Source organism: Scyliorhinus torazame, chromosome 3 (assembly GCF_047496885.1).
Source record: "Scyliorhinus torazame isolate Kashiwa2021f chromosome 3, sScyTor2.1, whole genome shotgun sequence".
Lineage (NCBI taxonomy): Eukaryota > Metazoa > Chordata > Chondrichthyes > Carcharhiniformes > Scyliorhinidae > Scyliorhinus > Scyliorhinus torazame.
The window spans coordinates 284,084,080-284,107,641 of record NC_092709.1 but is presented as its reverse complement, the minus strand read 5'-3'; the positions used below and the strand labels follow the sequence as shown (position 1 = coordinate 284,107,641).

At 48.8% G+C, this 23,562-nt stretch overlaps 1 protein-coding gene across 5 annotated transcripts in view; it reads left to right on the top strand.

Annotated features, from left to right (window-relative positions):
• Positions 1-1,125: 1,125 nt before the first annotated feature.
• Positions 1,126-23,562, top strand: part of znf532 (zinc finger protein 532) — a 247,457-nt gene continuing 225,020 nt past the window's right edge. For 3 of the 5 annotated variants that reach the window (XR_011940288.1, XM_072497341.1, XM_072497340.1), the window contains exon 1: positions 1,126-1,260. The gene's annotated coding sequence lies outside the window, so the exon portion shown is untranslated. The remainder of the gene's footprint in view (positions 1,261-23,562) is intronic. The other 2 variants (XM_072497338.1, XM_072497334.1) reach the window with 1 other exon arrangement.

The window sequence follows — 23,562 nt, the reverse complement described above, 5'->3', positions numbered from 1 at the left end:
GCCAGAGCCTCAGGGTCCGTCGCCAGGCACTCACCTACTTGGTGACGCAGAAGACAACACGCAGGCCTCAACACTTCATCCGACACCAGTATCCACACCACAGCCGGGACTGTAGCGGTCACAGCGGAAAGTCAAAGCCCCCGACAGACTCGATATATAATTCAACCCGTCCACTTCACCCCCGCCGGACTCCTTTTTAACAGGGGGTGAATGTGATAAACCACTGTTTTGTATTATACCTGCTGTCTGTAACATGCCTGGGCTTGCCCCTGCTGGCGCCTGTGGCTCCTCCCTTCGGGCTCAGATATAAAGGTGGCCAACCTTCAGTCTAGGGCCAGCTGCCACCAGGTATCTTTAAGCTAATTAAAGCCACAGTTTCACTTTCAACTCATCTTCTGTCGTTATTGATGGTACATCAATTAACCCTCTCAAAATGTGCTCCCCTTGCCCCACCCCCCCTCAACCGCCAATTCTGCTCAACTCCCCTCTGTCCCTCCCCATCCTATCTTCTCACTCCTGCTTCCCCTGGCCTTGAGTGTCACATTCCTGCCTTGGCACCTATCCCCCTCGCCTCTTACATCTGTAGACCACATTTGATCAGAACTCTGCACACACAACACCGTGGGAGAGACATATATGCTATTAAGAAAAATTAGAAATGCGACTAAAAAGACTGAACCAGATGATTAAAGTAATTAAATCGGCAAATGCGTGATATTTTTATAAGGCAAGGTGAAATAAAACGGATTAGATTTTTAAACCAAAGTGAGTGAGCGTCAGTCCATGTGAGTGTGACGTGATTTGCGATACGGTTAAACCATGACCACTGCACGAGCCCCAGGAGAGGCTGCCAGTGTATTACAATGATAGTTTAAGAAACTGCTTGCAATTCACAGCTAGCATAGTAGATTGAGCAAGCAGTGCATGCAGCCACATTTGGAAGTCAGTGCTGTGTTTATTATTTTACTCTTAGACTACAATCAGGGGTATAATTGGCTCAAGTGCAAGTCACCTGATGAGAATTAATTTCTCTCACTCTGGCAGTCTGTGAGGATACCTAAATGGGTCCTGTAATGCTATCAGCCATGATGACATGCACACACTCTGCGGTGACTGCCCAGAAGCCTTTGCAGTTCATTTGTGCTGCTCGTTTCAGTGTGTTTTAAAAAAAGATGTGTACCTTAACTGTTTGAGTACTGAATTTCATTTTCAGAGTGCACTGATCAATTGGATCATAACATGGACAGAACTGATTACTCGGTGAGTTTCTAAGATAAAGCTGAACAGGTTCTTAAATTTTCACTGCCTACCGGGTATAAAACTGTTATTTTGTAAAGTTGTCCCTGTTGTTAGGTATTGCACTTCACTGGCTCATTGCTGTGTGTGACTGCTGCCTTAAAATACCTTGCTGTGGACAGTTAAGAGGGTGAGTCTCCTTTCTTTGCTACTGACAGGGCCAGCAGCAGGCAGCCTCTCAGATCCCTGCTGATGCTCAGCTCTGAATTCCTGAGAACGACCTAGGATGACGCTGCTCCTGATGTTTGCCAGGTTGTGGGCGGGGGGGAAGGGGGGCGCATCTGGTTTCAGTTGTCACCCCTCACTTCCCTCCCTTCTGGTAGGTGAGTTTTACAACGTGCAGCCGAGGTGCCACAGGTGCTAAAAACGTATCCATCCCTCAGCGAGGTGCAAAAACAGAAATGTGCCCAGCACTCCCCCTCAGAAAACTAGTGGATCTTTCAGGCCAACCCATGTTATCCATTTTCAGGAGAAAACATTTGTTTGGCATAAAATGGGCATTTATCATAAATAATTGTCTGAGAATCACACTTTCTGACAGTAGAAACATGTAGCAGGAAAATATTAGGCTTAAAGTATGCAACAGCCATACCAACCCTTTCCTGGTTGCCAGTATTCATCAGCTTAAAGGATGTGACATTTAAAGGTGACATATAAAAGATCATGGCCAGCCCAAGTTACTTTTGTGACATTACTCAAGTCATAATACTGTAGTTCTGAACCTTGTCAGTTAAACTCATTGTAATCAGGATGACGAAAACTGTTTATCTACTTACCAGCTTCACATATTTTCCAAACTAGTCATTGTGTACTGTGGGAGTGCAGACGGGGGTTGCAGATGAGACGAAGGGATTGGGGCATTTGCAACCTCTTGTTTTGTTGTCTTGAATTTAAAAGAATTCTTCTTTCTTCAGTCAGATTTCTACAGGATTAGGGGCTGGATTTGTGTGTGTGTGAGGGGAGGCAGAAACCGAAGTCGGGACTGTTTTCGCTGTTCTGAACCCAACCCCTTGAGGGAATCAAAAATGAGCCGGAGTTTCAAATGGTGTGGACCTAATTGATGTGGAGACAGATTTGGTACCCGATTAATGCATGAATGGTGGTGGGGCGACCCAAGTGCAGTCCCATTTAAATTGATCCATGGCTGCAGTTTGAGTACTGATACTACAGTATCCATAGTCTTAGAACACTTGATCTGCACAATGACCTTCCTTGTGTTCAGCTGGGTTCTCAATTATGATTGGCAGCACCGTCCTCTGCTCCCATTACTCCCCATGCCAACCCCAGCCCCAAAACCAAGCCAGGAGGGTGACAATCCCCTGCACTGCCTGCATGCTTACTGCCCACATTCCCCATCACCTGTGCTACACCAAGGGCACTTGTTTATCAATGGCTGAATACCCCCTCCCAGCCATTTACCCTTTTATGGGGTCCAGCTAATCCTTTTGGGAGTGACCAGGACTGGCCCCTCACTGTGTAGCACTGTGCCCATCCCCCACCCCATGAAAATCTCAAGCTCCCCAGTTAATGAATTCTGGGGCTGAATTCTTCGCTTTGCGAAGCCGGAAGTACGAATCATGATCGGGCGGCGAATAGCAGGTAATCAAACAAATCGAGGTTTACGCCCCGCACTGGTGGATCCATGCAGAACTGATATTTGCATGGATTTCAATATCATTACTGGCTTGGACAATTCATGCTCCACTCTTTTGCGCTTCTCTGCCCCTCTTAGATGGAGATCTCACGGGTGCATATTGGTGTAAGTATTTACAAGCGGGGCCTGGATGCCATGGCTGCAGAGGGGGAGCGGGAAGGCTCAAAAAATTGTTTGACTTGCTGGGAGGTGACTGTCTGGGCAGGGCGCAGTAGCAGGGAGTGACTTGTTGCCAGGTCTATTGTCTCAGGGTGACCCCTCAGGATTGGGCTGGCCTGGCTCAGACCGCCATTCCTGCAGTCTTGTGTTGTAAATGCATCCCTTTGGTGTTACTTATAGGCTCCAGGCTGTTCACTCTGCTGTGTGCTGCCTGTGACCTTTGAATGCTCAGAGAGCCTCTGGTCATCTGGGAGCCCACCCAGGCAGCCCCTCTGGACACCCTTATACCTCAGCTGTTTCATCAAGGGGAGGGGCATGGCCATGGCCAAACTCAATAAGGAACCCACCAAGCGTTGGCACTCCTCAAAAGTGCTGCCCCACTGCAGAGGAAGCAGGTGATCAGCAGAGCTCACCCCAATCAAAGGACACCTGCCTCGTGTCCTTTGGAACCCACCCTGGTTCTCTGCCCTTCTCAGGGCAAAGGCCACACCAGTGACCCCCGCCTCTCAGGGTGACCAGCTGTCTCCTCCTGGTGAAGCTGGCAGTGCTAACTTCCTCTGCCACCACCTCCAGGCGGTGTTTAGGAGGGCAGGCCCCAGTCTGTTGCCCACACTGGAGAAGAGGGTAGCCCTCCTCACCTTACTTGGCATGGGGCTGTGGGTCCATCTCACATTGCCGAACTCGGGAGCCATCTTGGTAGCTGCAGTGATGTGTGGTATGTGAAGCACCTAATAACAGCTCCAGCTGGCAGGCTCTTTAGCGCTAACTCCGGCCCCAGTGGTTACAACACCCGCTGGGCCGGGAATTACTCCGAATTCATGCCGGCAAAGTGCTGGCCCATGTGTGTGCCCGAATGCACCCCCGGTAACATTGCGAATCGCACGCTATTCTGTTCCAGTGGGAACACTCTCAAATAGAGAATTCTAGCCCTTAATTTTTCATTCTTTCATGGGATCTGGGCCTCAATGGCAAGGCTTACTTGTTGCATCTGAGTGGCTTGCTAGCATGTCTGAGAGACCGGTTGAGTCAACACGTTGTGTATCCATCTGGAATGGCATATGGCCAGACTGGATAGCCATAAGACAGAGGAGCAGAATTAGGCCATTCAGCCCATCGAGTCTGCTCTGCTATTCAATCATGGCTGATATTTTCTCATCCCCATTCACCTGCCTTCTCCCCATAACCCTTGATCCCCTTATTAATCAAGAACCTATCTATCTCTGTATTAAAGACACTCAGTGACTTGGCCTCCACAGCCTTCTGCGGCAATGAGTTCCACAGATTCACCACTCTTTGGCTGAAGAAATTCCTCCTCATCTCTGTTTTAAAGGATTGCCCCTTAGGCCTGAGGCTGTGCCCTCGGGTTCCAGTTTCTCCTACTCGTGGAAATATCTCTTTTCATGTACGGAATGATCTGTTTGACCTGCACGCAGAACAACACTTCGCACATGTACCAAGGTACAGTGAAAATAAACCAATCCAAACTCTATCTAGGCCTCTCTGTATTCTGAAAATGTCAATGAGAACCCCCTCTCCCTTCTAAACTCCATTGAGTGCAGACCCAGAGTCCTCAACCGCTCCTCATATGACAAGACCTTAATTCCGGGGATCATTCTTGTGCACCTCCTCTGGACCCTCTCCAAGGCCAGCACCTCCTTCCTTAGATACCGGGCCCAAATCTGTTCACAATATTCCAAATAAGATCTGACCAGAGCCTTCTAGAGCGTCAACAGGACATCCCTCTTCTTGTATTTTAGACCACTCGACCTGAATGCTAAAACTGCATTTGCCTTCCTAACTGCCAACGGAACCTGCATGCTAACCTGCTAACCTTAAGGAAATCCTGAATTAAGACTCCTAAGTCCCTTTGTGCTTGTGATTTCTGAGGCCTTTTGCCATTTAGGAAACCGTCTATTCCTATATTCTTCCCACCAAAATGCAGAACCTCACATTTTTTCACATTATATTCCATCTACCATTTCTTTCACCCTTCTCCTATAGTCGGATAGGTGGGTGTGCGAGTAGGTGGATGTGGGGGTGGTTGGCTGTGTGGGTCAGTGGATGTGGGTATAGCCTGCTTTTCCTCGGGGTTCTTAACTGCGGGTTTGCTTTGTATAGATTGCTCCCAAGTGCGGGACAATCTTTTCACTACCCACTTCTCGTTATGGGCCTCCTCTGAGGGATCATAACTCGTGCAAGCTTTCTCTCCTGTTTCGGAAGCATGGGAGATAAGGGTGAGGGTCCATTTGGCCATGTTGTCTGGGGACAAATGGGCACGGTCTAAGTCTCCAAAGACTGCTGCAAAGTGAATCCATAGGCGTCCAGCGAACGCTGTGGGGTGCTCGGATTTCTTTTGCCTACATTTGTTGAGGCCATCTACGGGGTCACCCCGGTTATACCCGATCGCATCCAGGATCGCGGTATGCATTTCTGCAAGGGTGCCTCCTCCTACATTCTGCGGGTCGGGAAGGGCTGCTGCTGCTGAAGGGTCTAAACTTAAAACGGTGAGCTTTACCTGCTCTCGCTCATCCAGGCCGTACATGGTCGCCTGATGCTTGACTGTGGCAAAGAAATGGTGGGGGTCTGAGGTGGGGAGGAACGGTGCGATCTTATCACACGTGTCCCGTAATTGGGTCACTGTTAAGGGGGTGGAATATAGAAATTCCGCATCGTCAGATGTGGCTGTGCGGTGGATGGTTACTGGGTTCATTGGAGTTTGAACTATCTGCTGTGTGGGGAGTTGGGGCGCTTTCCTTTTTTGGGGCTTTCCCTGCACACATGTTCCCTGAACGTATCTCTGCGCTGTTTCATTCAATTCTTCCCAATCAGGGCCGTCTTCCTGATCTAATTTTTCTCCAAAGGTTTCCTGAAAACCTTTCTGAACAAAAAGCAGCGATTGCAGCTCTGCAATCTGGGGCGAAATTCTCCGACCCCCCGCCGGGTCGGAGAATCGCCGGGGGCTGGCGTGAATCCCGCCACCGCCGAATCTCCGGTGCCGGAGACTTCGGCAACCGGCGGGAGCGGGATCGCCGGGGGCTGGCGTGAATCCCGCTCCCGCCGGTTGCCGAAGTCTCCGGCACCGGAGATTCGGCGGGGGCGGGAATCGCGCGGCGCCAGTTGGCGGGCCCCCCCGCTCGATTCACCAGCCCGGATGGGCCGAAGTCCCGCCGCTAAAATGCCTGTCCCGCTGGCGTAAATTGAACCACCTACCGTACCGGCAGGACAAGGCGGCGCGGGCGGGCTCCAGGGTCCTGGGGGGGGCGCGGGGCAATCTGGCCCCGGGGGGTGCCCCCACGGTGACCTGGCCCGCGATCGGGGCCCACCGATCCGCGGGCGGGCCTGTGCCGTGGGGGCACTCTTTCCCTTCCGCCTCAGCCACGATCTCCACCATGGCGGAGGCGGAAGAGACTCCCTCCACTGCGCATGCGTGGGAAACTGTCAGCGGCCGCTGATGCTCCTGCGCATGCGCTGCCCGGAGATGTCATTTCCGCGCCAGCAGGCGGGGCACCAAAGGCCTTTTCCGCTAGCTGGCGGGGCGGAAATTCCTCCGGCGCCGGCCTAGCCCCTCAATGTTGGGGCTCGGCCCCCAAAGATGCGGAGCATTCTGCACCTTTGGGGCGGCGCGATGCCCGTCTGATTTGCGCCGTTTTCGGCGCCAGTTGGCGGACATTGCGCCGTTTCCGGACAATTTCGCCCCTGCTTCCGGCACTTTGCGTGATCTAACGTGCTTTGTCTTTGTTCTGTGGTGGCAGCATGGAGTGCTCTTCATGCTGCCTTGAGGTCACTACACTGTTTCTGTAAAGCCTCTACCTGTTTTTCCGTTTCTTTTCGTACCAGGACTGCACGTTGCGTGTCCTGATAGGCCTTTTTTATTACCTTTGCTCTTGAGTCACCAGGTATCTTTATGATACCGCCACGTGGTTCAAGTCCGAGTAATGATCAATAATCCAATACACCGCTTAGTAAGATTTAAATCAAAGCATATTTATTATACACAGTAATCGCTACTCATGCATAAATTCTACATCTAAGCTACTTCTACAACTAACAGGCCAATACTTAACTTGGAACTGGCCCATCAGGTCAGGGAAACTAATGGCCATTCGTTCGGGTTCTGAGCCTGCGGGATTCGAAGTTGGTACAGGTTGGTAGCTAGGAGCGTCTATCTCGTAGCGAGCGTTGAAGTAAGACTTACTGTTTTAAGCGGCTGTTGAAGAGCTGAAGAGCAGAGTGCTGGTGGAGGGCAGGTGAAGAGAAGAGAGCGATTTGAACTTGGACTCGATTCTTATAATTCCCAGGGACTTCCCGCCTTTCAGGGCGGACCCTGTACCTGGTCCCAAGTGATTGGACTTTGTCCCAATCACTTGGTTCGATTTTCTCCAATGCTGGAGTGATTCCTTGATTGATGGGTGGTCTTGAGGTGGTCGTTCACCTCCCTTTGTGTAGGCTTCTGCTGGCACCGAAGAGTCTGGCTTGGCTTTGTGTGTCTAAATGTTGCTTATTGTTCCTGGGGATTGCTCATTAGTATGCAGATGGCTGGTGTTTTATTATGCTGATGGTTACTGGTATCGATCTTGTCTGGCCTTTCCAGAGGTGAATACACAGCCAACCTACAGTTGCTCGTTTTTGTTCTGTTGGCTGATTTTCCCATCAGCCTTTGCCGTTCGCCATTTTGAATCGGGAGTTGGCCATTTTAAGTGGCTACAGTAAGGGTGTAGTTGGGTGAATGGATATTCAGGTTGTGGGGCAGCCAGGTGATTGAGGGGGTCGACATCTAGCTGTGGGGGAGGGGCGGGTTAGCAGGGTCAGGTGGGGGGGGGGGAGCTAATTGGGAGGTTGGGGTTAGTTGGGTCAGTTCAGGTTGGTATCAGGTGGTCGGAGGTATAGTTGCGTGGCTGGAGCCAGTCAGGTTTGGGGGTTTGTCAGGTCAGGTTGGCTCGAAGGTAGTTGGGTCGGGAGTAGTCTGGTGGTCAGGGTGGTATTTGGTTTTTAAGGGCAAGTTAGGTGGAGGTCATGTTGCTATTAGACCAGGTTTAAATCTGTCTAACATTTCCGATCTAAATATCAAAGTAAGTCTTGCTTATGTAGCCCTAAGCTCCATGTCGGTGACATTCATGGAGTGTTCTGGCAGTAGGAAATGCACATCAGAAGTTTAAACAGGCCGTTGCCAAGTATGCCCATGCATCAGGACCTAGGCCCAATCTCCCAACAATCCAGAAACCAGAGGATTTGAGCCAATCTATCTTTCATGCGATCATTCATATTTTCTTGCCGAAAAAGGACATTCTAAGCTTCTGCCAGTCTACTTTTTAAAAATTTAAGAGTGCCCAATTCTTTTGTTTTCCAATTAAGGGGCAATTTTGTGTGGCCAATTCACCTACCCTGCACATCTTTTTTTGGGTTGTGGGGTGAGCCCCATGCAGACACGGGGAGAATGCGCAAACTCCGCAGTGGCCCAGGGCCGGGATCGAACCCGGGTCCTCAGCGGCGTGAGGCAGCAGTGCTAAGCACTGCACCACCGTGCTGCCCCTCTGCCAGTCTACTTTAAACCCATATATTTAGAAAATATGCACCAACATACCATGACCCTGATTGGTAGGTTGCAATAAGTCCGTACCCAAAAGCCAATTCTCACCTGTGTCATTATAGGAATGTGCTAAGTAGAGGCCAGATTGATTTCCATAGCAGGGAATGAAAGCCATAGAATGCATCATATGAAAGCACTGCTGCACACCATTTCACAACCATCCTCCACTCATTAGATGAATTTATTTCTGAAAATAGTCATGTGCAGAATAATCTAGTGGCAAATCTGGAGGAGGTAATGTCATTTCAGCAGCGTAATATTTATATTTTCTTTGAGAATTATTTATCTGCATTATCTTCTGGGTTTATTTTGAAAATGGAACCTGGCAGAGTGCCTGCAACTATTCTGCACTTAAATGCTAATGTCAGCTCAGTGAGGAATATTTGGGATTCTCAGCATAGGGTTTGGGGCCTCTGGATTGTTACTTGTCTTTTATGATTAGATGACAACAACTATTGACGTACATTTGTATGTTTTTTATAAAAGTCCCGATGTATAATGAAGAATGGCCAGGTCAGGAGAAATTATGAGGGGCAGTGAAAGGTTCGGGATATGAGATGGGTTCTGGGGTGGTTTATAATGGTAGACAATGGACATGATCTACCAACTGCATTGCGCCTGAAAGGCAGTGTGGCCAGTCGATGCCGGGAGACCCCTCTTCGCCTCGCGAGATCTTGTGAGGCGTTGCTTGTGGGCGGAATCACTATCTGGCAAATCTGCATGATAGAGCGAGACAGCTAGTCTCACTCTAATATGCACTCGCCAGTTTTACCCAGGTGTTGGGATCTCATCCCTTCGCCTCAGCGAAGACCTCGGGTGAGCGTCATTCATTGCTGAGCCCCACAAATGGGAACTACCTGGGCGCTGTCGCACTGCCAGAATGGCACTCTGGCAGTGCCACCTGGGTGCTATACTGGCACTACCAAGGTGGCACTGACAGGCTGGCAGGGGCACTGCCATGGTGCCAGTCTGGCAGTGCCAAGATACCAGGCTGGCATTTTTCCAGCGCCGGGGTTCGGGTCCGAAGATGCCCTGTCTGGTGAGGAGGGGTGGGGGTGGGCCCGTGCGCCCTGAGTGACAATATTGAATTCTTTACCTGTCAGTCTGGCCTCAATAAAACTCGAGATGGATTTGTAAGTATAGTATTATTTATTTTAACCAACTTGCAAGGCTGACTCACTCCACAGAGATTCAGAACACAGAAGCTGTCTCCTGGAACCCTAGAACCGAGTGAGGTCGGAGACAAAGAAATCTCTGCAAATACATTCAAATGGCATCAAATTTCACATACAAGATTCCCATAGGTCATCCTATACACCTCCTGACCTGGCCATATATCCTGATTGGCTCACTTCGCATTCCTTAATCCTGGCATCTTGTTACCCAGCATCCTTTTCCCCATCCTCCTTGCCATGCTTTCTGAATTCCTTTGTCCTTTGTGAACTAACTACTATCTACATTACTGTAACTAATATTTGAACTAACTATTTTATATCACATTCGTTTGTTTAATTCCTCATTCCCTCCTTTTATCATTTCATGATAACCTATCTGTCTAACCCGTAGCTACGGCCCCTCATCTAAGAAGATTGGTCGCTGCATTTCCAATTCCTGTTGCAGCCCCCCATCATCTGTTGCACCCTTGTGGATCCTAACAGCCAAGATTCTAGGGGTGTCTATCTGTTCCAGTGCACCCTGCATTTTACCCAGGTTTCCCTCAGTCCTAAATGAATTAAGTATATCTCCTGGTAACCTACGTTCTAGTTGTACTCCCCTCCTCCCACGCTCCATCCTCTCTCTAGTCCCCATCTCTCTCTCACAACCTCTTCCTACCCTCTCCTCACAGCCTGACTTTACCTTTTATGGCACCAATTTTAACACATCCAAAATCAAATGTACATGGACTCCAAAAACAAGGCAATGCCCATGCAATGTTCTCTTCCCATCGCCGGGACAGGTGCAATTGCTTCATGAGTCCTGCATTGTTCGTTAACCTGATGATCTTCCACGAGTCGATACCATGCCCTCGTATATGGGGACGTCACCTCTGCATAAGTGAAATGTCCTTGGAGTTTGGTTGGGGTTACAGGTGTAGGTGATATTTCCCTTTTCCATTTCCATCGCCGATGTCACTCCAAGTGAGGCGAGGCCGAAGATTACACAGGCGGTGCGTAGCCACCCCATCATGCTCCACACCTGTAAAACAGCGCTGGGGAAGGGAGGCAGGTTAATCTGTCCAATAAAATGAGGCCCGTTATCAGAACTTAACTGAGCTGGTATGCCATACCGTGGAATGATTTCCCGCATCAGAACTTTAACCACAGTAGCAGCTTTATTATCATCCACAATGACCAAAACATATTTATAACATTGACACCTTTCCAACTCAATGTAATCCATTTGGAGCGTCTTAAAGGGACCACTGGGCAACGGGGTTTGCCCCATACCACAAGGGATACCTTTGCCAGTGTTATATTGCTGACTAATCAGACACCGATTACTGATACTTTGGGCCAACCCCTGCATTTTAGGGTGCCACCAAGTGTCCAGCAACAAATCACTAACCCCCGAGCCCCATAATGAGTTGCAAAGTGTACACATTTGATGACCCATAAAGCCAGTACATCAGACATACAAGTCTGATGTGCTGGCGCGGTCCATAAAGAAGAAACAGAATCATATGTACAACCTAACCGTTTCCACATTTGTTTTTCACTCTCAGGAGGGTCCTCCTGTAACCTTATGACGTCTTGGATGGTTGGCATTGGCTTGTCAGAGGCAGACCTATCTATTGCAGAACATTTAGTCTGACATAACATTTTAGGCACCATCACTTGCTGAATTTGCGCGGCTGTCCGCGCTGCACAATCTGATCATTCATTACCAACGTCAACTGGGGTCTTACCGTTTGTATGGGCATTTAATGACGGAATCCTGCGCGGGCATAAGGAGGGCCTGCAGTAGGTCATTAACTAAACCCCGGTGGGATATTTCCATGCCGGCCGAGGTAAGGAATCCCCTATTCTTCCAGAGCTGTGGGTTGACATATCCCAAAACGTCACGTCCCAGGTGATGCTGAAGTCGAGTGTTAATCGTTTCAGGGACCTCAAAATATTTTATGGAAGTGCCGTCTGGCATGACTTGAAGTGCGTACTCTGTTGGGTCTGAATGATCCACTGCCCTCCTTACCATAGGCCCCAGACCTGACGTGTAACATGTGGGCCTTCAGAAGCTGACTGTGGCCATAAATGTGGTGGTATTGTAACAAAATTGGCTGTACCTTCTTTTCCCGTGACTGTGGCTGTAACCTTGACTGGCCATTCGGTCCCAATTACCGGCCGGTATTTGTCCTCCAACTCCCTGTTCTGTCATAGGCCAGGGTAACGTGGTGCAGTGAATATTCAATGTCTAATGTCCACCACTTGGGTGTGATAGAAATATAGCACTGTTGTCTCATCCTCCATGATTGAACCGTTACCCCTTTGTCTCCGTACTCTAGCTGTAGCTGGAAGATACACAGTAAATCTCGGGCCAACAAGTTACAGTCCAATCCAGTAGTCACCACAAACTGATGATCTGTAGACTTAGTCTCATAAGTGACTGTCACAGGTTCAGAAATAGGATACTCACACACCTGTCCTTGGAACCCCGACAAATGCTGGGTGTGGTCGGATAGTGGTAGTCGAAGTTCTGATTGCACCGAAGACATGGCTGCTCCAGTGTCGATTACAAATGGGTGATGTTGATCTCCTATCTGCAGAGAGATAATAGGTTCCCTGTCCAATTGGAGAGTCCTTATGACTAAATTAGCTAGTCAATCTTGTGTTCGGAAAGGGTTTGCCTGGGAGAAGTCAGTGTACCTCGTCTGTCCTCCCCTTGGTGGGTATCCCTCCTTTGGGTTGTGTAGTCTTCTTCTGCTGCCCATCTTTAAAAGGGGCATTCCTGATGCCAGTGATATGTACGGCCACAATTAAAACACGCATTGTTCCCTCTATATCTGCCCCATCCTCTTTTACCAGTAGACCAATGGCCCCTCAGAGGGGGCGGCAGTTGTGAAGCTGTTGGTGCATACGGTGGGCCATAAAGAGGAGCTGAGGGTCCATTTGGGTTGGTTTGATATCCTCCCCCGTGTTGATCCACCCACCCAACGTCACAATATTGGGGTTCCAGCTGGTAAGCCACTGTATCTGCCACTGGTTGGGGTCTCGGATCATCTTTTTTCATTACATACTCAGTCTTAATCTTTGTAACTGAGTCTCCTCCCTGGCCAACATCCTCCTTCCAATAAAATCTGACTGCCCGGGCCATCTGGGAAGGGTCGTTCTCTGTCCAATTCATGTTATTACATTTCACGGCAGTAGCCACGGAAGGTGGTAGGCAATGCATTAACATCGCACAATATTGAGGGGAATTCTGACCATTTTGGTACAGCAAGTCGCCTGACAGCCCATGGTAGATTTCATTAAAACGTTCCAGAAATTCCTCTGGCTCCTCAGTCTTTTTAGGTTTGAGGTCTAAGATAGCAGAGATGTTTATGGGCTTTTGAAATGTGGCATTCAACACATTCAGGATTTGTGCCCGTCTATCATCGTCCAAGGCATGGGCTTGCTGAAGTGTGGCATGGCTAGCATAATTCAAGTGGTTGAGGTGTCTGCGGTACTCTGCTGGGGTTAAAAGCTGCTGGACTAGGGCCCAGAGGTCCCTAGAATCAGCTTGATAAACTGAGATGGTAGTTCTCAGATAGTTCACGAAAGCAGCAGGAGATTTCTTCCTGTCTGGGATTGCAGCCAGAATAGCCATCATCTCACTGGGTCTCCATGGGGAATAAACGTCTATCGTGGGCTGGGCTGTTGCTGTTGCAGCAGGGTTGGGTATTTTCCTAATCGGGAACTGTCTCAGAGTCTCATTAGGGGGCGCTTTAGCGGATTCCTCTGGCTCTTCAAAGACTTCGACGTCCTTCCCTTCCGATAGGGGGAGCCCCGGCTCCTCAGAACCATTCGCGTCCTCTTTCTTTGTTCTCATACTTTTCTATCCTACCATATCGGTCTTAAGGGATCTAGGTGGTCTGCGTAATTGTTTCTGGATAGGATCAGGCCCCTCTCTCATTGTCCAAGATCGGGTCCTGGAGCTAACTGGGCTTGTGGAACAGAGCTCCCCTTCTCTAACACACGGTGAAGGTGCAGAAATAGGACCCAAACTATTAACCGAAGGGACTGGAGAGGCTGGCATGATTTGAATCTGGGGAGCAGTGACTGGATATAAATTATGATACCCTGGTGGTTCTGGAATTAGTGCAGACAATGCTACTGGTGCAGCCGGGACTCTACCCGACATGGTCCAATTCTCTAGGTCATTACACAGGACCAGATCTAGGACTGCTTGTTCCCTCGTTGATTCCATTACACACTGTTCTAGGAAACTATCATGGATACATTCTATAAACTCCTTCTCAAGGCTGCCTTGAGCGACCTGGTTAAACCAATCGACATGTAGATTAAAATCCCCCATGATAACTGCTGTCAGTTGTTAGTGGGGGCCTGGCAAGCAAGGTCCCGGGCGATCAGCCGGCGAGCCATGATTTGCTGCCTGAATTCCGTTGGGCCTCGTTATGTGGGTCAATTAACGTTTTATAGCGGTGACGGCCTTGCCAGGCCAAGCATCGCGGAGTTTGCGGCATTACTCCCCCGCTACCACACTTAGAAACCTTTCCTTTAAGTCACACCCAAGGGGCAGCATGGTGCTGCAGTGGTTAGCACTGCTGCCTCACAGCACCGAGGTCCCAGGTTCGATCCCGGCTCTGCGTCACTGTCCGTGTGGAGTTTGCACATTCTCCCTGTGTCTCTGGGTTTCGCCCCCACAACCCAAAGATGTGCAGGTGAGGTGGATTGGCCACGCTAAATTGCCCCTTAATTGGAAAAAATGAATTGGGTACTCCAAATTTACTTTTCTTAAAAGTCACGCCCTAAATCTGTGAGTTTTGTCATTGACTTTTTCGTTGATTTCTTTCTGGTTATTGTTGAGGAGGGAATTTTGGTTCCCAGACAGTTGAACTATTTCTCACTGCACCAGGCAGGACAGTGTTTTCATCGGAAATAAGAAAGGGATTCTAACACTAGCCAAACTGCTGATGAGCAGAACAAGAATAGGTGGTTTTATAAAATTCTCTTTCGTGGATGAATTGAATAGTCAAAAGACTTTTAGTGAGAATTAGCTCCGATAAATACGCAGTACCACTCAAGCTATGTATAACAATGAAGGAAGTTTTTGTCAGGGCAAAGAAATTTCCAAATCCATTCCTTTGCTAGTCCTATCAAAATGCAAAAAAGGGAGGCGGTTGTCGCTAGACTAGTAATCCAGAGAGCCAGAACAATCCTCTGGGGACCCGGGTTCAAACACCACCACAGCAGTTGCTGGAATTTAAATTTGAGAAAAAAAGGTGGAATTTAAATTCAAGAAAAAAAAATCTGGAATTAAAAGTCTCATGATGTCCATGAAACCATTGCCATAAAAACCAATCTGGTTCACTCAGAAAACCTGCCACCTTACCTGGTACTGCGTCCAGCGCCGAGGCGGAGAATCCAGTTCCACGCATGGAATCGGGACCTGCGCCGGTTCCTCAATTCTCCAGTTCCTGAGTACGCCGCGCCGCGTATCCCCCACCTGCGGCCATTGCCAGAGGGCCGCCCCGCTATTCTGCGCCCCCGACTGGCCGAAGTCCTGATGGTGTGGACCACTCATGGTCTTGCCGTCCTGGATACTCGCATGGCAGATGCGGACTCAGTCCGCGGCAGCCATGGTCGGTGGCGGGCCGATCGGAGGGCAGTGGCGGCCTCATCGGGACTGGGGTATTTTCGAGCGGGCGGTCCGGGTCAGGCTCGTGGTCAATCGGGGCACTATTTCCGCGGTCCAGCTCCGCGGTAAGTCCGCCATGGAGCACCATGCGGCTGCTGGAGGCCGCCGTCGTGTGCATGCGCTGCCTCTGACCCAGAATTGCAGGAGGCCGGGGCAGCACGTTGTGCAGTGGTTAGCACTGGGACTGCAGTGCAGAGGACCTGGGTTCGAATCCCGGCCCTGGGTCGCTGTCCCTGTGGAGTTTGCACATTCTCCACATGTCTGCGTGGGTTCCACCCCCACAACCCAAAGATGTGCAGGTTGGGTGGATTGGCCATGCTAAATTGCCCCTTAATTGAGAAAAAATAATTGGGTGCTCTAAATTTAAAAAAAAAAAAAGAATTGCGGGGGTGCCATATCTGCAGCTGGAGCTGCAAGCTTCATGACGGCTCCCTGCTAGCCACCTGCAGGGCTGTGAATATGTGGCCCTTTGACGCCAGTTGTTCTGGCATAAAAGGCCACAGTTTTCATTATGGCGTGGGGACATAGTCCCTGAAACGGAGAATTCAGCCCCTGGTCTGGCCTACATGTGACTCCAGGCTCACAGCAATGTGGTTGACTCTTAAATGCCACTGTGAAGTAGTCTAGCAAGACACTCCGTTGAATCCCACTGCTACAAAGAAAACAAATGAAACCTGACAGACCACCCGGCATCAATCTAGGCACCGGAAACAACAACGGCAACACTGTCGACCCTGCAAAGTCTTCCTTACTAACATCTGGGAGCTTGTGCCAAATTTGGGAGAGCTGTCTCATAGATGACCCAAGGAACAGCCTGACCCACTAGTGATGGTATACAGTCATGGGTGGTGTCCTCAACATCGACTCAGGACCCCATGAAGTCTCATGGCAACAGGGCAAACCTCCTGTTGATTTCGGTGTATAAAATTATGAGGGGCATAGATAGGATGGATAGGAAGGAACTTTTACCCTTAGTGGAGGAATCAATTACCAGGGAGCTTAAATTTAAGGTAAATGGCAGGAGATTTAGAGGGGATTAGAGGGGATTGGAATCTGGAATTCACTGCCTGTAGGGGAAGTGGAATTGGGATTTAAGAAATATTTAGATGAGCACTTTAAATGCCATATCATTCAAGGCTATGGACCAAGTGCTGGAAAATGTGATTGGAATAGATAGGTGCTTGATGGCCAGCGTGGACACAATTGCCAAAGGGCCTCTTTCCGTGCTGTAAAAACTCTATGATTCTATGAATTCTGCCACTCCCTGCCCACTCAGCAGATGAATCAGTACTCCTCCATATTGAACAGCACTCCACTTGGAGGAAACACTGAGGGTAGCAAGGGTGCAGAATGTACTCTGGATGGAGGACTTCAATATCCAACACCAATAGTGGCTTGGCAATGCCACCACAGACCGAGCTGGTTGGTTCCTAAAGGACATAGCTGCTCGACTGGGTCTGCAGCAGGTGGTGAGGGAACTAACACGAGGGACATACTTGACCTCATCCTCACCAACCTGCCTGCCACAGGTGTGCAGGTTAGGTGAATTGATCATGCTAAATTGTCACTTAGTTTCCAGGGATGTGCAGGTTAGGTAACAGGGAAAGGGTGAGGTGGGTGGTCGAGTGGACCTTGGTAGAGAACTCCTTCAGAGGGTCGGTGCAGACTCTATGGGCTGAATGGCCTCCTTCTGCACTGTAGGGATTACTATGATACTTGACATTATTCTCACCAACCTGCCTGTTTCAGATGCAACTGTCCATGACAGTGTCGGGAAGAATGACCACCACACAGTTCTTGTGGAGACAAAGTCTCATCTTCACATTCAGGACTCCTTTCATTGTGTTGTGTGGCACTATGACCGTGCTAAATGGGATAGACTTCAGACAGATTTAATCAAGAGTGCAAGAGGGGTTTAATCAAGAGTGCAAGAGGGCACGCCAGAACCAGCACCAGGCATACCGAAAAATGAGGTGTCAATCTGATGAAGCTACAACACAGGACTACTTGCATGCCAAACAGCATAAACTGCAAGTAGAACCAGAACTTGATACCATTCAGGACAAAGCAGCCCACTTGATTGCTCCTCATTCCACAAACATTCACTCTCTTCACCACCACTGAATAGTGGCAGCTGTGTGTACCTTGTACAAGATGCATTGCAGGAACTCACCAAGACTTCTTAGCCAGCACCTTCCAAACCCATAGCCACTACCATCTAGATAAGAGCAGCAGATATCTGGTAACACCACCTCCACAAGTTTTAGTGAGGAGTTCAAGGAAATTAGTATTAATAGAGAAATAGGTTTGGGGTAAATTAATGGGATTGAAGGCGGATAAATCTCCTGGGCCTGATAATTTTCATCCCATAGTACTTAAGGAAGTGGCCCTAGAAGCAGTAGATTCATTGATAGTCTTTTTCCAAAATTCTTTAGACTTTGGAATGGTTCCTACAGATTGGAGGGTAGCTATTCCAAAAGTGAGGTAGAGAGAAAACAGGGAACCATAGAGCCTAACATCTGTATAGGGAAGTTGTTAGAGTGCATTGTCAAGGATTTTGTCGCACTGTATTTGGAAAGCAGTGGTGTAATCATATAAAGTCAGCATGGATTTACGAAAGTGAAATCATGTTTGACTAATCTACTAGAATTCTTTGACCATGTAACTGGTGAAGTTGGCCAGGGAGAACCAGTGGATTTGGTTTATTTAGACTTTCAGAAGGATTTCGACAAGGTCTCACGTAGCACATTACTATGTAAAGTTAAAGTGCATGGGATTATGGGTAATGTCTTGTGAAAAGCTGGTTTGCAGACAGGAAGCAAAAAGTTGGAATAATTGGCTCTTTTTCAGATTGGCAGGCAGTGACTACTGGGTACTGCAGGGATCTGTGCTAGGACCCCAACTGTTACCATTATATATTAATGATTTGGATGAGGGAACTAAATGTATTATCTCCAAATTTGCAGATGATACAAAGTGGGCTGGGAGGGTGAGCTGTGAGGATGATGCAGAGATGCTTCAGCAGGATTTGGACAGGCTGAGTGAGTGGGCATATGCATGGCAGATGCAGTATATAGTGTAGATAAATGTGAGGCTATCCACTTTTGTGGCAAAAGTAGGAAGGCAGGTTATTAATTGAATGGGCTTCGTAAATTGAGAGAGGTGGATACTCAGCGAGACCTTGGTGTCCTGGTGCATCAATCACTGAAAGTAAGTGCGCAGGTACAGCAGGCAGTAAAGAAGGCAAATGGTATGTTGGCCTTCAGAGCGAGAGAATTTGAATATAGGAGTAAGTGTGTTTTACTACAATTGTATAGGGCATTGGGTGAGGCCACACCTGGAGTATTATGTGCAGTTTTGGTGTCCTTATCTGAGGAAGGATGTTCTTGCTAAGGAGGGAGTACAGTGAAGGTTTACCAGGCTGATTCCCGGGAAGGCGGGACTGTCATATGAGGAGAAACTAAGTTGGTTAGGATTATATTCATTGGAGTTTAGAAGAGTGAGAGGGGACCTCACAGAAATGTATAAAATTCGACCAGGTAGATTCCGAAAGAATGTTCCCGAGGATAAGGGAACCTTAAGGCACCTTTTAGCACTGAGATGAGGAGAAATTTCTTCACCCAGAGAGTGCTGAATCTGGAATTCACTACCAAAAAAGTAGTTGAAGCCAAAACATTGTGTAATTTCAAGAAGGAATTGGATATAACTCTTGGGGCTAAAGGGATCAAGGGACATGGTGGGGGCCAGGGGGAGGTTGGATCAGGGTATTGAACTTGATGATCAGCCATGATCATGATAAATGGCGGAGCAGGCTCCAAGGGCCGACTGTCAAAATAGAATTTACAGTGCAGATGGAGGCCATTCGGCCCATCGTGTCTGCACTGGCTCTTGGAAAGAGCACCCTACCCAAGGTCCACACCTCCACCCTATCCCTATAACCCAGTAACCCCACCCAACACTAAGGGAAATTTTGGACACTAAGGGCAATTTATCATGGCCAATCCACCTAACCTGCACATCTTTGGACTGTGGGAGGAAACCGGAGCACCCGGAGGAAACCCACGCACACACGGGGAGAATGTGCAGACTCCACGCAGACAGTGACCCAAGCCGGGAATCGAACCTGGGACCCTGGAGCTGTGAAGCAATTGTGCTAATCACAGTGCTACCGTGCTGCCCGTTATCATGATAAATGGCGGAGCAGACTCGAAGGGCCGATTGTCCTCCTCCTGCTTCTATTTTCTGTGGATGTTTTAAAGATATTATATTGAATATATTTCAAGTTTTCTTTTCGTTGAACAAGCTAGATGGAGCACTAAAGCCTGCAGTGTTTAGAATCACCATTAGTTGATGTGAATGTGGTCTTTATTTATTGGTCACCTTGTTGCTAACTTTTGGTTGGCTCTTAATTCGTAATTTGCTCTGTTTGTTTAACCTTTGCTCTAGAGTCGCCAGGTATCTTTATGATACCGCCACGAGGTTCAAGTTCAAGTAATGATCAATAACTCAACACACCAATTAGTAAGATTCAAATCAAAACACATTTATCATATACAGTAAGTCACTACTTATGCATATAACTCTACTTTCTAGACTATTTCTATCACTAAAAGGCCTATACTTAGTTTTGGAATTGGCCCACCAGGTCAGGGGAACAAATGGCCTTTCGTTCAGGTCCTGAGTCTGCAGGATTCAAAAGCTGGTATGGACTTGTAGCTAAGAGCGCCTATCTCGTAGCGAGCATTGACTGGAGACTTACTTGGTTGGTGCGGCAGCTGGGCAGTTCACTCTCAGGGGTTGATTCGCGTTGTTGAGTGACCCTGCCAAGAAGGACAATTTGAACTTGGGGACTCTATTTTATAGTCCCCAGGGGCTTCCCGCCCCTTTGGGCGTACCCCGTACCTGGTTCCAAGTGATTGGACTACGTTGTTCCCTGATCGCTGGGCGGTCCCTAAGCATCTGTTGGCCTTCCTTTGTGTTGGCTCCTGCTGGCGTCGAGGAGTCTGGCTTGGCCTTATTCACCTACATGTTTTGATTGTTCCCGGGGATCGCTCATTAATATGCAGATGGCTGTCAGTTTCAGTGCTGTCTGGGCTTTTGCAAGTTCTAATACACAGGATTTCTGCACTTGCTAGTTTTTGCCTGTGTTGGCTAAATTTCCCTGTAGTCTTTGCGGACCTCCATTTTAAGTTGGGAAGTGGCCAACCCAGGTGGCTACAACCTTTAGCCGACTTGAGAATATTCTCTACATTGGTTTGCCATCCTGCTCCTGCTTGAACTCTAACTGAACCAACTGCAGCTTTTCTCCTCATCTGCATTCTGCATTTCTTCTTTACATTGGCATATGTTGCTTCCCAGCCTTCCAATATTTTAATTCAATATCCTCGCATTCAATTCCCTCCAAAGCCTCTATCTTTAACTCTACAACTTGTTCCAGCATTATGTCTACTCCTGTATCTTTTTTCCTCTAGTTCCTGTTCCTTTTGCCATTAACCCTTCCCTCACCCCCATTTCCTTAGCCACTGGTGGTAAAATCTTTTAGTGCCCCAGCTCTATTTTCTAATCTCCCTCCATAAATATCTTTGCCTCTGTTCCTACTTTACAACAACAACACTTTAAATGTACTTCATTGGGTATGATTCTCCGGTCGCTCAAGGGAGAGCACAGTGTGTCCGGAGAAACACAGGAGAGGCCTGCAGCGAGCCTCCCGACAGGCTCCGCGCCTCACTCGATTCTCTGAAGTCCCTTGAGACGTCGGAGTAGTAACCCCGACCCGAATGGGCGGGACCGAATGACGCCCACAGAAGTAGGTCGTAAACCTACTTACAACCTACTCGCCCGGGATCCACCGATTCTCCGGCCTCCCCAGGGAGGCTGCAGCCAGGCACCGATCAGTGCTGGTCCACACAAACGTGGACCAGGCAGAACGGCACCCCGGGAGATAGCCTGGGTCACCGGAGATTCCTGGGTAGTCGGGGCAGGTGGCTCCCTGGCCCTCCCGCTGGAACACGGGCACCTTGACACTGCCAAGATGGCTAGATGGCACTGCCAAGCCAGCAGGAGCACTGCCTGGGTGCCAGGATGGCAGTGCAAGGGTGCCCAAGTGCCAGAGTGGCACTGCCAAGGGTCAGGGTGAGGGGGCCATGCCCATGAAACAAGGGTGAAGGGGCGGTTTGAATGGTGCGAATTGCAGGGCATGTAAGTAGGGGTCTCTGCGAGGTTGGGGATGATGGGTGGGGGTCCTAGAAAGGAGGGGTGCTGTAACGGGTTGGGGGGGTGAACGTAGGGGGACCCCAGGGATCCCATAGTGGGGTTTCCTCACTTGGGGGGGGTGTGGGGTAGTGTCCATGTGGGTGGGGGTGACATTGCCCTTGGGGGTGTGGGGGACCCGCAAGCTCACTTAGAGATGGGGTCACCCAGGAGCAGCACGGTGGTGCAGTGGTTAGCACTGCTGCCTCACGGTGCCGAGGTCCCAGGTTCGATCCTGGGTCTGGGTCACTGTCCGTGTAGAGTTTGCACATTCGCCCCGTGTTTGCATGGGTTTTGCCCCCACAACCCAAAGATGTGGAGGGTGGGCAGATTGGCCATGCTAAATTGCCCCTTAATTGGAAAAAATTAATTGGGTACTCTAAATTTTAAAAAGAAAAGAGATGGGGCACCCTTTCAAAACGGCAGCCCAATCTCTGAGTTCAGTTCCCCAGGGCTAAAAAAAATTCTTAAGTGTGGGCTAAACCGGTGAGAAATTCCCCGGGCCCAAAAAAATGACTAAATATAATTGAATAGCGGTGGGGAACTCGCCAGTAGGGCCGGCGGGAAACTCCCTGAAAAACCCACCACAAATTAACTGAGAAACCTTTTTGGGATTATCGCGCCCATTGTCTGTACGCAAAGCATAAAGCATTCTTTTGTCTCTTTGAACAAGATGACCCTTGACTTGTTTAACCTGGACCAAACTTCATAAATTATCTACACCCCAGGGATCCTTCAAATCTAAGCAATATCCCATTGGCTAGCTATTTGCAAACAAGCAAATGGTTCTCAAGCTCTATCAGCAGAACACTTCACCTGCAAATTAATGACTAACTCACTTTTACAATACCTTATTCTCTGCTCTGAGAGTAATATTGTCTTTATGCATCTTAACCCAGGTATTGATAACATTAATTTAAAATATGACAATTTCTTCCATTCATCACACTTCCTGCATCATTGAAAATGTTCTCACAATTCAACTTTTGTTGAATAATGAAAGGGTGATCACAGAATCCCTACAGTGCAGAAGGAGACCATTCGGCCCATTGAGTCTGCATTGACCCTCCGAAAGAGTGCACCGCCTAGGCTCAATCTACTGCACTATCCATGTAACCGCACCTAACCTTTGGACACAATGGGGCAATTTAGCATGGCCGATCCACCTAACCTGCACATCTTTGGACTGTTGGAGGAAACCGGAGCACCTGGAGTCACCTGAGGTCGGAATCGAACCCGGGTCCATGGCGCTGTAAGGGAGCGGAGCTCACCACTGTGCACCGTGCTGCCCTGAGCTTTGGCTACAAGGACATACAGAGTATAAGAACAAAACAAAGAACAAAGAAATGTACAGCACAGGAACAGGCCCTTCGGCCCTCCAAGCCCGTGCCGACCATACTGCCCGACTAAACTACAATCTTCTACACTTCCTGGGTCCGTATCCTTCTATTCCCATCCTATTCATATATTTGTCAAGATGCCCCTTAAATGTCCCTATCGTCCCTGCCTCCACTACCTCCTCCGGTAGTGAGTTCCAGGCACCCACTACCCTCTGCGTAAAAAACTTGCCTCGTACATCTACTCTAAACTTTGCCCCTCTCACCTTAAACCTATGCCCCCTAGTAATTGACCCCTCTACCCTGGGGAAAAGCCTCTGACTATCCACTCTGTCTATGCCCCTCATAATTTTGTATACCTCTATCAGGTCGCCCCTCAACCTCCTTCGTTCCAGTGAGAACAAACCGAGTTTATTCAATCGCTCCTC